Genomic DNA, 12,066 nt, shown 5'->3' with positions numbered 1-12,066 from the left:
TATGGCTAAGGTGAATGAACTTGTCCTAGGTATCAGATGTGTCGGTGGAACCCTTGAAGAAGATGAAATTACTGCTAAGGTGTTGAGATCATTACCTCCTACTTACAAACATAAGGTGGTTGTTATTGATGAGATCTGAAGTGTGGCTATTGTGACACGAGATATGTTGGTTGGAAAGATTGTTGCATTTGAACTAAGCAAGTTTGGTGAATCACATGGGAAGTCTGAGACAACATTTAGAGAATCTGTATCTGGAAAGCAGAAATATGATCCTGATGAATGTAGAATATCCAGATATGAAAGAGAGAGAAGAGAGATGGAAGAGCAAGAAAGAGAATTGGAGGATCTTGAAGAATTGATTGCCCAGAGATTGCCTAAGGGAGCTAGTAAAAATGATGGAAAATTGCCTCTAAAATGTTTCTCTTGCAATAAGATAGGAAATTTTGCTTCTAGATGCTCGAAGAGAATGTCTAAATATGATAGGAACGAAAAATAAGCATGATAGGAATGATACATATGAGAAGCATGAGAAGTATGATAAGCCTTACAAGCCTAATCGAAAGTATAAGCATCAGAAGAACTGTTATTATGCTACTAATGAAGGTGTTACAGATGAAGAATCAGAAGGAGATGAAGTTGTGTTTATTGTTATCAAAGAAGATGGACCGATACCTGTTGATTCTACAAGCTGCACTATTGAGGAGAAAGTTCTAGATGCTAAAGTTGAGAAAGATGAATGGGTAATTGACAGTGGTTGTTCATATCATGACCGGTGATAAAAGTAAATTTGTGAATATGGAAAGGTATGATGGTGGAATAGTAAGATTTGGAGATGACAAAGCCTATGTGATCTATGGTAGAGGTTCTATTTCCTTTGATGGTAAGCATAAAAATAATGGTATGTTGAAGGTTTGAAGCATAATATTTTAAGTGTTGGATAGATGGTGGACAAAGGTTATGATTTGCAATACAAGATCCTAAATGCCTCTAGTATAGAGATTGCATCTGGAACTAATACTGGAGGTAATATCTTTCATTTGAATGCTGGTGAGAAAAGTTGCTTGATTGCTCAGATTGATGAAATTTGGTTGTGGCATAGGAGAATGTGTCATTTCAATTTTGATTCAATGATTAAGATCAGTTCTACACAAGCTATTAGAGATTTGCCTAAAATTGATAAGCCTGCTGATCCGGTATGTAAAGAATGTCAAATGGGTAAGCAAACAAGAATTTCTTTCAAGAGCAAGCAGTATACATCTGATGGATTGCTAGATCTTGTGCATACTGACCTATGTGGACCTACAAATGTTAGAAGTGTGCAGGGTGACAAATATTTTATGTTGTTGATTGATGATTATTCAACAATGATGTGGGTTGTCTTTTTTAAGGAGAAATCAGAAGCATTAGATAAATTCAAGATATTCAAAGTAAAGGTTGAGACTAAGACAGGATTGAAGGTGAAATGTTTGAGATCTGACAGAGGAGGAGAATTTTGTTCCAGTGAGTTTGATTCATTCTGTGAGAAGCATGGGATTAGAAGACAATTATCTACTCCTAGAACCCCACAACAAAATGGAGTTGTTGAAAGGAAGAAGAGAACTATCTTGGATGTTGCAAGGACTATGCTAATTGAAGGAAATATTTCAAATATCTATTGGAGAGAATCCGTTAGCACTTTTGTTTACACATTCAACCGAGTGCATATAAAAGGTGATACCGGTAAGGCTCCTTATGAGCTATGGTTTGGTCATGTTCCCACTGTGAGATATTTCAGAATTTTTGGTAGCAAGTGTTATATCAAAAGAGATGAGGATATAGGAAAGTTTGATGCATGAAGTGATGAAGGAATTTTCTTGGGATATTCAACGAAAAGAAAAGTTTGTTGGTACTACAATAAGCGACTGAGAAAGATAGTGGAAAGTGCAAATGTGAAGGTTGATGAGAACTATAGAAAAGAAATCAGAGCATGATGATATGATGATGGTCAACATGTTGTTCTAACTCCTATTCAGACTGAAGAATTGAAGCAAAATAATTCGGTAGAGACAGTTAATCTGAATATTGTTGTTGTTAATGGAGAGGTAGAAGAACTTGAAAGTCGGAATAATCAGAAGACTCTGAGGTATGTAAGATTGAATCACTTTGAAAATTAGATCATTGGAGATAAAAATAAAGGTGTAATGACTAGAAGAAGGTTAGCTGCTGAAGAGGTATGTTTGATTTCTAAAGTTGAACCTAAAGATGTTGTTGAAGCTTGCAATGATGACAATTAGGTAAGGGCTATGGAATAATAATTAGATCAGATTGAAAAGAATAACATATGGGAACTTGTGCCTAGACCTAAAGATAAGAATGTGATTGATATTAAATGGGTATTTAGGAACAAATTCAATGAAGTTGGTGAAGTTGTCAGAAATAAAGCAAGATTGGTATGCAAAGAATATTCACAGAAAGAAGGGATTGATTATGAGGAGACTTTTGCTCTGGTAGCTAGACTTGAAGTTGTTAGACTATTTCTTGCCTATGCTACCTATAAGGATTTCAAGGTATATCAGATGGATGTCACGTCGACCTTTTTGAATGGTGACCTTGAGGAAGAAGTCTACATTGAGAAACCTGGTGGATTTTCATTATCAGATGATGGTGACATGGTATGAAAACTAAAGAAAGCTCTTTATGGATTAAAACAAGCCCCTAGAGCCTGGTATGCTAGAATGGATAAATATTTGCTGAAATTGGGATTTAATAAAGGTATTGCTGATAGTAATCTGTATTTCAAGATTGAGAATGATAACATCTTAATTGTTGAAGTTTTTTTTGATTATATTATCTTTGGAGGAGATTAAAAATTGAGTATGAATTTTTCCAGTGATATGAAGAAATAATTTGAGATGTCTATGATAGGAGAGACAATTTTTTTCTTAGGTTTGCAGATTTCTTAGACTGGAAAAGGTATTTTTATATCTCAAACTAAATATGTGAAGGAATTGTTGAAGAAGTTTGGGTTAGATGAATCCAAACCAGTTGGAACTCCTATGGTGACTAGGTGCAAATTGTCTAAAAATGATGAATCTCTGGAAGCTAATCAATCTTTATACAGATATATGGTTGGTGGACTGCTATATCTTACTCAAACTAGACCAGATATTATGCATGTTGTGTGTATGGCTACTAGATATCAAGTTGATCCGAAAGAGAGTCATGTCACTTTTGTAAAGAGGATATTCAGATACTTGAAAGGAATTGTAGATTATGGTTTGTGGTATCCGAGGAATGATGATTTCATGTTGTGTTCTTACACTGATGTTGATTGGGCTGGTGATGTTGATGACTGGAAGAGTACCTCTGGTGGTGCATTCTTTTTAGGTAAGAATTTGGTTTCTTGGGCGAGTAAGAAATTAGATTCAGTGTTCATGTCTACTGTTGAAGCTGAGTACATTGTTGCTGCTAGTAACTGCACTCAAGTAGTTTGGATGAAGCAAATGTTGAAGGATATCAGAGTTATCTATGATGAGAATATTGTCATGTATTGTGATAATTCCAGTGCTATTAATATGTCAAAGAACCCGGTGCAATGTTCAAAGACTAAACATGTGTCGATCAAGTATAATTTATTGAGAGAAAAAGTCAGTGAAGAGGAAGTGAAGATGGAATACGTATCTACAAAGGAACAAATTGTTGATATCTTCACTAAGCCTTTGCCTGCAGATACATTTGTCTATTTGAGATACAAATTAGGGGTATCCACCCCTCCTGATAAGAACTAGATGCATTGAGTTGCATCAATTTGGTGGACTTCACAGTGTTATCATTTTGTCAAGATTGATGAGTTGGTGTTGCTAATCTGTTGGAGTAGTCAGTGTGTTTAAGGGGGAGAGTAAGTTTGGTTTTCTGTTTTGAGCATCGTTGGCATTGATGTCAAAGGGGGAGAGAAGCATGTGAAAAAATATTTTATCTGCTTGCTCTTAGGGGGAGTTTGTTGGAGATGTTTTCTTTCTTTGCATTGATTGGTTTTCACATTCATATATTGTCATCAATGCCAAAGGGGGAGATTGTTGGACATTGTTGTTGTTAGGATATGTTTTTGTCATTGATGTCAACATATTCTTGTGATTTATTATTCTGGTGATTGCAGATTGGTTTATTGGGATCATAGTTTGGTATATGGAGTATTTATAGTGTTATTACATCTTCCTGTATTGGTTTTAGTGATCCGAAAAGCTTAATTGATCATATCATATGACTCGGCTTGCAGTTTGTTTTTCTAGTCAGTGCCTTGTAGAGTTCGGTATTTCCTCTGATATATTTCGGTGTGATCAAATCTTGAGCTGTGTTCTTGGGAGATTGTTTGGGATGGTCTTATGTATCTTCATTTCAGATGGTTCATGATTTGTTATTTCGCAAGTTATCTTTCTCGTGATAGTTGTTGTTGTTTGAGTGTTCTTGAAGTTTAGATGTTGATCGATGAAGATTTGATAAGTGGTGTTGGTACAACTATTATTGATGATTTTAACATGCTTGTTGGTGCTCCCTAATTATGTCCTATTTATTTTGATGATCCGCATTGATTGTTCTACAATTTTTTGGTGATTTTGTTGAATCGATGATGTTCTTCGTGTTATGTGATATTCCTAGTGGTGCAGTGTGTTGTTGTTGATCTTGGCATGATTTCTGGTGGTGTTGCCTATTTGGAGATTTGATTTAGGTCCATGTTATATCATGTATATCATTATATTGGTCTGGTGGTTGATCTTTGTATCGTGTAATGTAATTTTGTAATTAGGTGTTGAGGGTTTAGTCGACCTTGTTGTCAAGGTTGATGAACTATGTAAATAGGTGATATAGTCATGCAATTTATGTATCAAGGTTGTGTCTACATTATCAGAGAATGGTGTATGTGCAAACAAAGGAATTCATCTTTCAGTGTGATTGAGCAGAGTTTTTGAGGGTTGGAGAGAAGACATATTGCGCTTAACCGGAACCGTCATCAGGCATTTGGAAATGCTATTCTCTAAGTTCACTCCTTCTGAATTGTTGTCCGAACATTTTGCAAGTTAGTGAGACTTCCTTGTAAGGTAGTGAACCTTCCCTGAGGGTTGTATCCTTACAGGTTATTGTATCTCGATTTGTAAGCTCTAGGCAGTGTGCCTAAATGTTGGTCCATTCCCCATTGTAATATTTACACATACTACTGCAAAGTATCATCTTATTGTGGGTAGGTTCTCACCGTGGTTTTTCCCTTAATCGGGTTTTCCATGTCAAAATCTTGGTGTTGTGTGTTGTGCTATCAATTTGATTATCTTTGTTGTTGATGTAGTTTATCAGATTTGTATTTGTGGTTAGTAGGTCTGGTGAAAATTGATTCACCCCACCTCTCAGTTTTCCTTCATTGTTGTTGCCAACAGAAAGATGAGAAAGAATGATTGGAGGATAATTAAATAATGATGCAATTAATCAATTAATTGAAATGATCAATTAAAATAGATTGAATAGTTAACTGAAGATGACTGATTGAATGCTTTTTGGGAAAAAGCAAAGTGGAAGATAGAAATAGAGGTTGAAAAGATAGTTGATTTAATTAATCAATTAATTGAATTGATTAATTTAGCATGTGTTGTAGGATTTTTATTGAAATTCAATTCCTTGTTTGCATGCTTCTCAACTTGATTTAGATTTTCAATTTAATATTTGCATGATAATGAATTCTCATAATTCAATTTAATATTTGAATATATTTAGAACTTGTCTTAGAAATTCAATTTGATTTTTGAAATCATGAAATTAAAATGCACATGTAATGAAATTAGATGAAATAATTTGAATTTGAATTTGAGGAATTAATGGAATTAAATGAAATTAGAATTTGGTGATTTGGATTTTGAATTTGAAGAATTAATTAGCTAATTAAATAATTTAAAGAAATTATCTAATTATTTAGAAATTGAATTTAATTAAATAATAAAGATTATTTAAATGAAAGGATTAAAATCACAATTACTTAAATAATAAATATTTAATTAATATTAAGAAAAGGGTTAAATGATTAAATGATTAGGATAGAATAGAAATTGAATAATTAGTAAGATGACGAAGAAATATGAATTTAGAAGAATAAGATTAATTAGCTTAATCAAATAATTAAAGAATTATTTAATCAATTAGACGAATAATTAGTACATGATCAATGAGACATTTTTAGGTGTCTACACTCTTGTGTGGATGTACTTGTTGTTTTAGTTATTTACTTTCATGTATGTTTGATAAATGATATTCTAAAAATTTAATGGAATAAATGATATAATCTAATCACATTTTAGTATATGTTAATTCACCCCCCTCTCAGCATTCGATAGTATTCAACGATTTCTATCAGAGCTCATTTTTTGAAGAGACAAATTAATCACTAAGGTAGATCCGGGATTTGAACATTATGTTTGAATTTGAGGACTTGGATACTATGGAACAACATGACCGATAAGTTGAGGGTATTGTTGATATGAAAGAAGAATTGAGATATGCTTTAGTAGATTTGGACAAAATCATATTCATGTGAAAAAAGGTTGAAGACAAAGTTGCCTAACTGAGAAATCTACTTGATGAAGGAAGGCTATGAATAACCTTGACACAAAGTTGAATAACAAAACTGAAGAGTGTACTAGACTTGAAAAGGAAGTGCATAAATTAAGGAAGGAACTGAAAGATGCAAAGGAACAAATTGACAAAGGTCTAAAGATAAAATATGGTAGTGAAACACTTGATTCCATTCCAAGTGCTCAAAAGTAGAATAGGGATAAAGATGTACTTGCTTTTGAGAAGGGTGAAAGTTCTAAAGACAAAGGAAAGGAAAAGGTCAAGGACACTAACAAGGATCAACATGATTTAATTCCAATTTGGAACTTCAAGAAGAATGACAAAAGGTTTTCTCTTGCTTCATCCAGGTACTCTTTTAAAGTCAATTATTTTTCTTGTAATAAATTTGGACACAGAGCTAGCAAATGTCAATAAAAAAATAATCTTTTAATGGAAGATGTTACAGTTGGAATAAGTTTGGACACAAGGAAAGTGAATGCAAAAATAGGATGAATTGGAATAGATATGGAAATTTAGGTTTTGGTATGGACGTACAATATTTCAATGTATATTATTATCCTTGAAATATATATATGGGCACAAAGTTATTGAGTGTTGGTCAAATGAGAGATTTAGAAGATTTGGTAATGGAAGAATAAATGGAAGTGGATCATAGCAAAATTTGGTGTGGTACAACTATAATAAAATGGGACATATTGCAAAAGTTTTTAGAAGGAATGAGAAGGCTATTGGTCCAAAAAATAAAATTGATATCAATGAAGAGGAGAAAATGAAGATGACATGGGTAAAGAAATCAAAAGATAAAATTGTAGGGAAGATTAAAGATGGATATGGACCTACTATGGGTGTTGACCCCTCTCCCAAAAACTAATGCAGATAGAAAGGTCTAAGGGGAAGAATTAAAAGAAAATATTAAGAGCCCCCTTTACAATTTGGATGTTGAAGTGCCTTTAACTTGACAGACTTTAGAAAGACATTTTTGAAGGTTTTCAGGTGATATGATTTATCTACAGTGTTTTCAGTGAAAAAGATAATTAAAATAGTATATTAGCTTTTTGAAGTGTGTCATAAAGGTACATTAATGATTGTTAGACCCTAGTTTTGATTAAGTAAAAATAGGTTTTTGAAAGGAACCCGAACCTTTTACATATCTGGAAAAAGAGAAAGTATTAGAACTTAAAAGAACCGTGCCTGATCACTCCGTCAAAAAAATTGATCCCATCTGAACGAAAAAGGGATCACAAAACACATAACACAAATATCTTTATAAAGATAGAAAAAAGAAAGCAAAAGGACAACACAAAGACAAAGACAAAGACCGAGACAGCTAGATATTTTTCATAATATCTTCTGCGTGAACCACCATTTGCTTCATGTTGTTCGCAGAGGACTTCAAATCATCCAACTCTCATCCCTTGATGTCGCCCTGGTTCCTGGTGTTGGCTCTAGTCCTCTTCTCATGACCTTTTATGTCCAACTGGTCCTTGTCGCCCTCTTTATCTTTGATGTTATCAAATCTGTTAATCAGGATGTTCATATTGTCCACAGAGGCTTTGAGAATCTGGAAATTTTGTTCGGCTATCTTCTTCATAGTTAGTTCCATCTTGTCAACTCTATTGCCTAGATTATTCATGGTAATTTCCAGCCCATTCGCCTCTCTATTTCTTTCCATTTCCTTAACCTTCTTTTCAGTTTCAAGAATTTTACTATCCATGTTTTCAATGGCTTCATCATTGTTGATTGCCACCGCCAATTCTTTAATGTTTTCAGAAAGTGGTTTGTCACCTATCGTGGCTTTTTTGATAACATTCATATAATTCTTCAGGTTGCCAATGTCTTTCACCATTCTGCTGACTATATCACAAAATCCCTTAATACTCTCATTATCGCCAAGACAATCACTAGGTTTTCCCCTTTTATCCTCTTGGTCATCTTTTTACAAACCTTGAGTGTTCAAATCCTCATTACTACCCACAACTAGGATTTCATCCCCCTCCTTACCCTGCACATTGTCATTTTTTTCCTCATCTGCCCCCTCATCAGAAGCTATCAAAATTTGATTTATATCTTTGTTAACTCCCCTACTAATGTTCTTCTTCCTCTAGGTTTGTTTTCCGGTCCCTTTACCTTTCTTGCTTTTGATGAATTTTTCATCGAAGGACTCTTCCTCGGAGTCTAAGATATCAGAATCAACAACTATCCTCTTTCTCTTCCCCTTATTCCTCCCCTTTTTGCTTAGCTCCTCTGACTCACCTTTAATTTCTGAGTCGAAGTTGAAACCACTATCCTCACTTTTCGTTTCCTCATCCCAGGCATTTTTACCTCTAATTGGTTTATCAATGCATTTTCCTTTCAGAAATTTATACACTAAAACCATAAGACCCTAATGAAGGGCATGGTCGCCCTTAGGGTATTTCTGCATTTCTTTAATTATGTGATCCATGGAACAAGCAAGATAATAGGGCAAGCTTACCTTTTCACCATGGCAAAAATGGTTGAGCAACACAAAATGGTGTCAGTAAGCTCTCGTAAATCTCCCATCTAGCGTAATCTAGATTATGGTAACAAACAATACGAACCTCCATGGCCTACAAATGCGTTTAGGGGAGTGATAGGAGTTGTCGAACTTCACCATTTTCTTCTTCTTGCCATCCGTGATAGGAAATATGTTTGCTGCCTTATCAAAGACGCTACGATCTCTATAGAACTTAATGCCCTCAGTCACCATCCCCGTCGCTTCTGCAATAATATCCTCATCCACTGTCATCATCTGGGTACCCACCAAAACTTTGTCACTCTTCCAATTCTTTATAAAGTTCTTAGTGACTATTAGGTCTTTACCACTAAGCCTCTCCATAAACACACTTAAGCCCCCCTGTAGAATCTCCCAAACCTCTATGTTCTTCTTCCAATCCGAAGATGAGGTTGGTTCAAACCTTTTTTTGTTCCCTCCCATTTTTCCTTCACAATCACTGGAATTCCTAATCTGTGCTCTAATTTTTCTTCTTTGGTTTCTATTATTGCTCTGAAAAACAGCCCTGAATCCGTGCCCAATTAATAAGATAAGACACTTAAATAAATACTCATCACCGCAGCTGTAAGCCTTCATCAAAATAAGTGGGAGAAGCATTTAGGAATTATGATTGATGATTCCACGTTGCCTCATCTGGATATGGTCCAGATCAAACAAGGATTCCGCCTCACACACAAGTTCACTCTCTCCATTAATAGTAATGAATCCTCAGTTCGACAGGCCAGGTTGGCTGCCCAGTCAGCACACAAGTTAGCTTCCTTGTACACGTGTGTAAAAACACACATATCAAAGGTGTCACTTATTTTCTTCACTGCTTTAATTGCATAATTTATTGACCAAGAAGGCAAGAACACCTTATTCAAATAGTTTATGATATTCAAAGAGTCACCTTCACACCAAACTCGGGTACAATTGGCTTCCTTTGCTAGCACCATCCCATGATAAGCCACCATAGCCTCAACAACATGATTAGTTTGATTTCTAATAGGTATAAATTTAATGATTTTGCATTTTTTCTCATTCATCCCTTGAAACCACTCCACATCCCGCATTACTAGGGTTACCCTTTGAAGTGCCATCAAAGTTGATTTTCATCCAACCATGGGGAGGACATTCCCATTTCACACCTTCTCTAGGATTAGTCTGAAAGAAGTCTCTTCCCTTTAATCTCTAGTTTTTGAAGATTATATGATCATCCTTATCATGGGGATTAGCAATTCCACCTATGATATTAATATTTTCCACTATATTTTGTTTAATTTTCTCAAAAATAATTTGGGCCTTAGAAACCTTCTCTCTGAACACTCTTTCATTTCTCTCTTTCCATATTCCCCAGTAGATATGGGGTAAATCGATTTTCCATAACAAAATTATAGACTTATTCCTTGAGGGATGGTGCCAAGAATTAAAAACCTCTTGGACAGATTCCAGGAAAATCCAACTGATATTGAAGTGATCCAAACATCTTCCCCAAATATCAGTAGAGAAGGGACAATGAAAGAACAAGTGGTTAATGGTCTCCTCATTATGCATACAAAGAAAACAAACACTAGGCATACAAATACCTCTTTTTCTAAGGTTATCAATAGTTAGAATTTTATCTTGAAGGGCAGTCCAGAAAAAGATATCAATTTTAGGAATTAGGCCTTTCACCCAAGCCTTAGCCCAACAAGGACTCTCCATCTTAGAAAAATGCTAATTATAAAGAGAGGCCACAGAGAATTTACCATTTGTTGTAAGTTTCTAGATTAGTTGATCTTTATCATCCACCACCACCATGGAGTTCATAAGTTTGTTCAGATTACCAAGGGAGGGATCAACTTGGGATAATTCCTTCCATTGTCCATCATTCTAGTAGTCACCCACCATAGAGCCATATTTTTCCTTGCACTGATTCTGAAATTTACCCTAGTCAGGACTTTCACTCAACGGGGAGTCAAGCAACCAGGAATCTTCCCAGAATTTAATGAGGTTTCTTTTCCCCATCTTCCATTTCACACCTTTAGCAATTAGATTTCTTGTTCTTGAAACATTTTTCCAGATATTAGACAAAATTGGGATATCTTCCGCATTGAGGAAGCTTATAAGAGTAGGGTATCCTATTTTATACTTGTTGTCCCATATCAATTTCCATTCTCCCTGGGTGTTATAACTTTCCAAATCTGCTTAGCCATAAGAAACTCATTCGTGTCTCTTATTCTTCTAAGGCCAAGACCTCCCTTTCTTATGGGTTTACAAACCTTATCCCACGCAATCAAATTAATTCTCTTCTTCTCCTCGACCCCTGTCCACAGAAAAGTTCTTTGAATTTTTTCAATAGCCTCCGCAAACTTGGTGAGAATTCTGAAAAGGTTGATGGCATAAAGAGGAATACTCTGAAGAGTAGATTTCAAAAGTTGAACTTTACCAGCTTGGCTGAGAAGAGATCATTTCCAACTAGCTAACTTCTTATGAAATTTATCCACAAGAGCTCCCGAGAAAGTATCGAGAGGATCTTGACATAAAGGGAGCCCCAGGTAGGAAGCAGGAAGATTCCCCAATTGACACCCCAAAATGTTGCTTATTTTTATCTGTCTTCTTTCTGGAGTGTTGATGAAATAAACAAACCTTTTAGACCAATTTATCAATTGACCAGTAGTTGTCCCATAACTATCCAATGCTTTCTTTAAACTCCTAGAATCTTGCGCTGAAGTGTTCCCCATAATAATAGAATCATCCACAAACTACTGATGGGAGCAGACTTGATCTGCTGAAGAAGGTTTCAACCCACAAAACTCTCCCTTCTCAACAAGCTTTCCAATACATCTTCCTAGACATTCCGCCATGATAATGAAAATAACCAGGGATAGAGGGTCCACCTGTCTGAGACCCCTTGAGGACTTGAAGAAGGAGGAAGGAGACACATTGATTAAGACAGAAAAAGAAGCAGAAGAAACTAATTG

This window comes from Cryptomeria japonica, chromosome 8 (genome assembly GCF_030272615.1).
Source record: "Cryptomeria japonica chromosome 8, Sugi_1.0, whole genome shotgun sequence".
Taxonomy (NCBI): domain Eukaryota; kingdom Viridiplantae; phylum Streptophyta; class Pinopsida; order Cupressales; family Cupressaceae; genus Cryptomeria; species Cryptomeria japonica.
Note: the sequence above shows the minus strand (reverse complement) of the source record.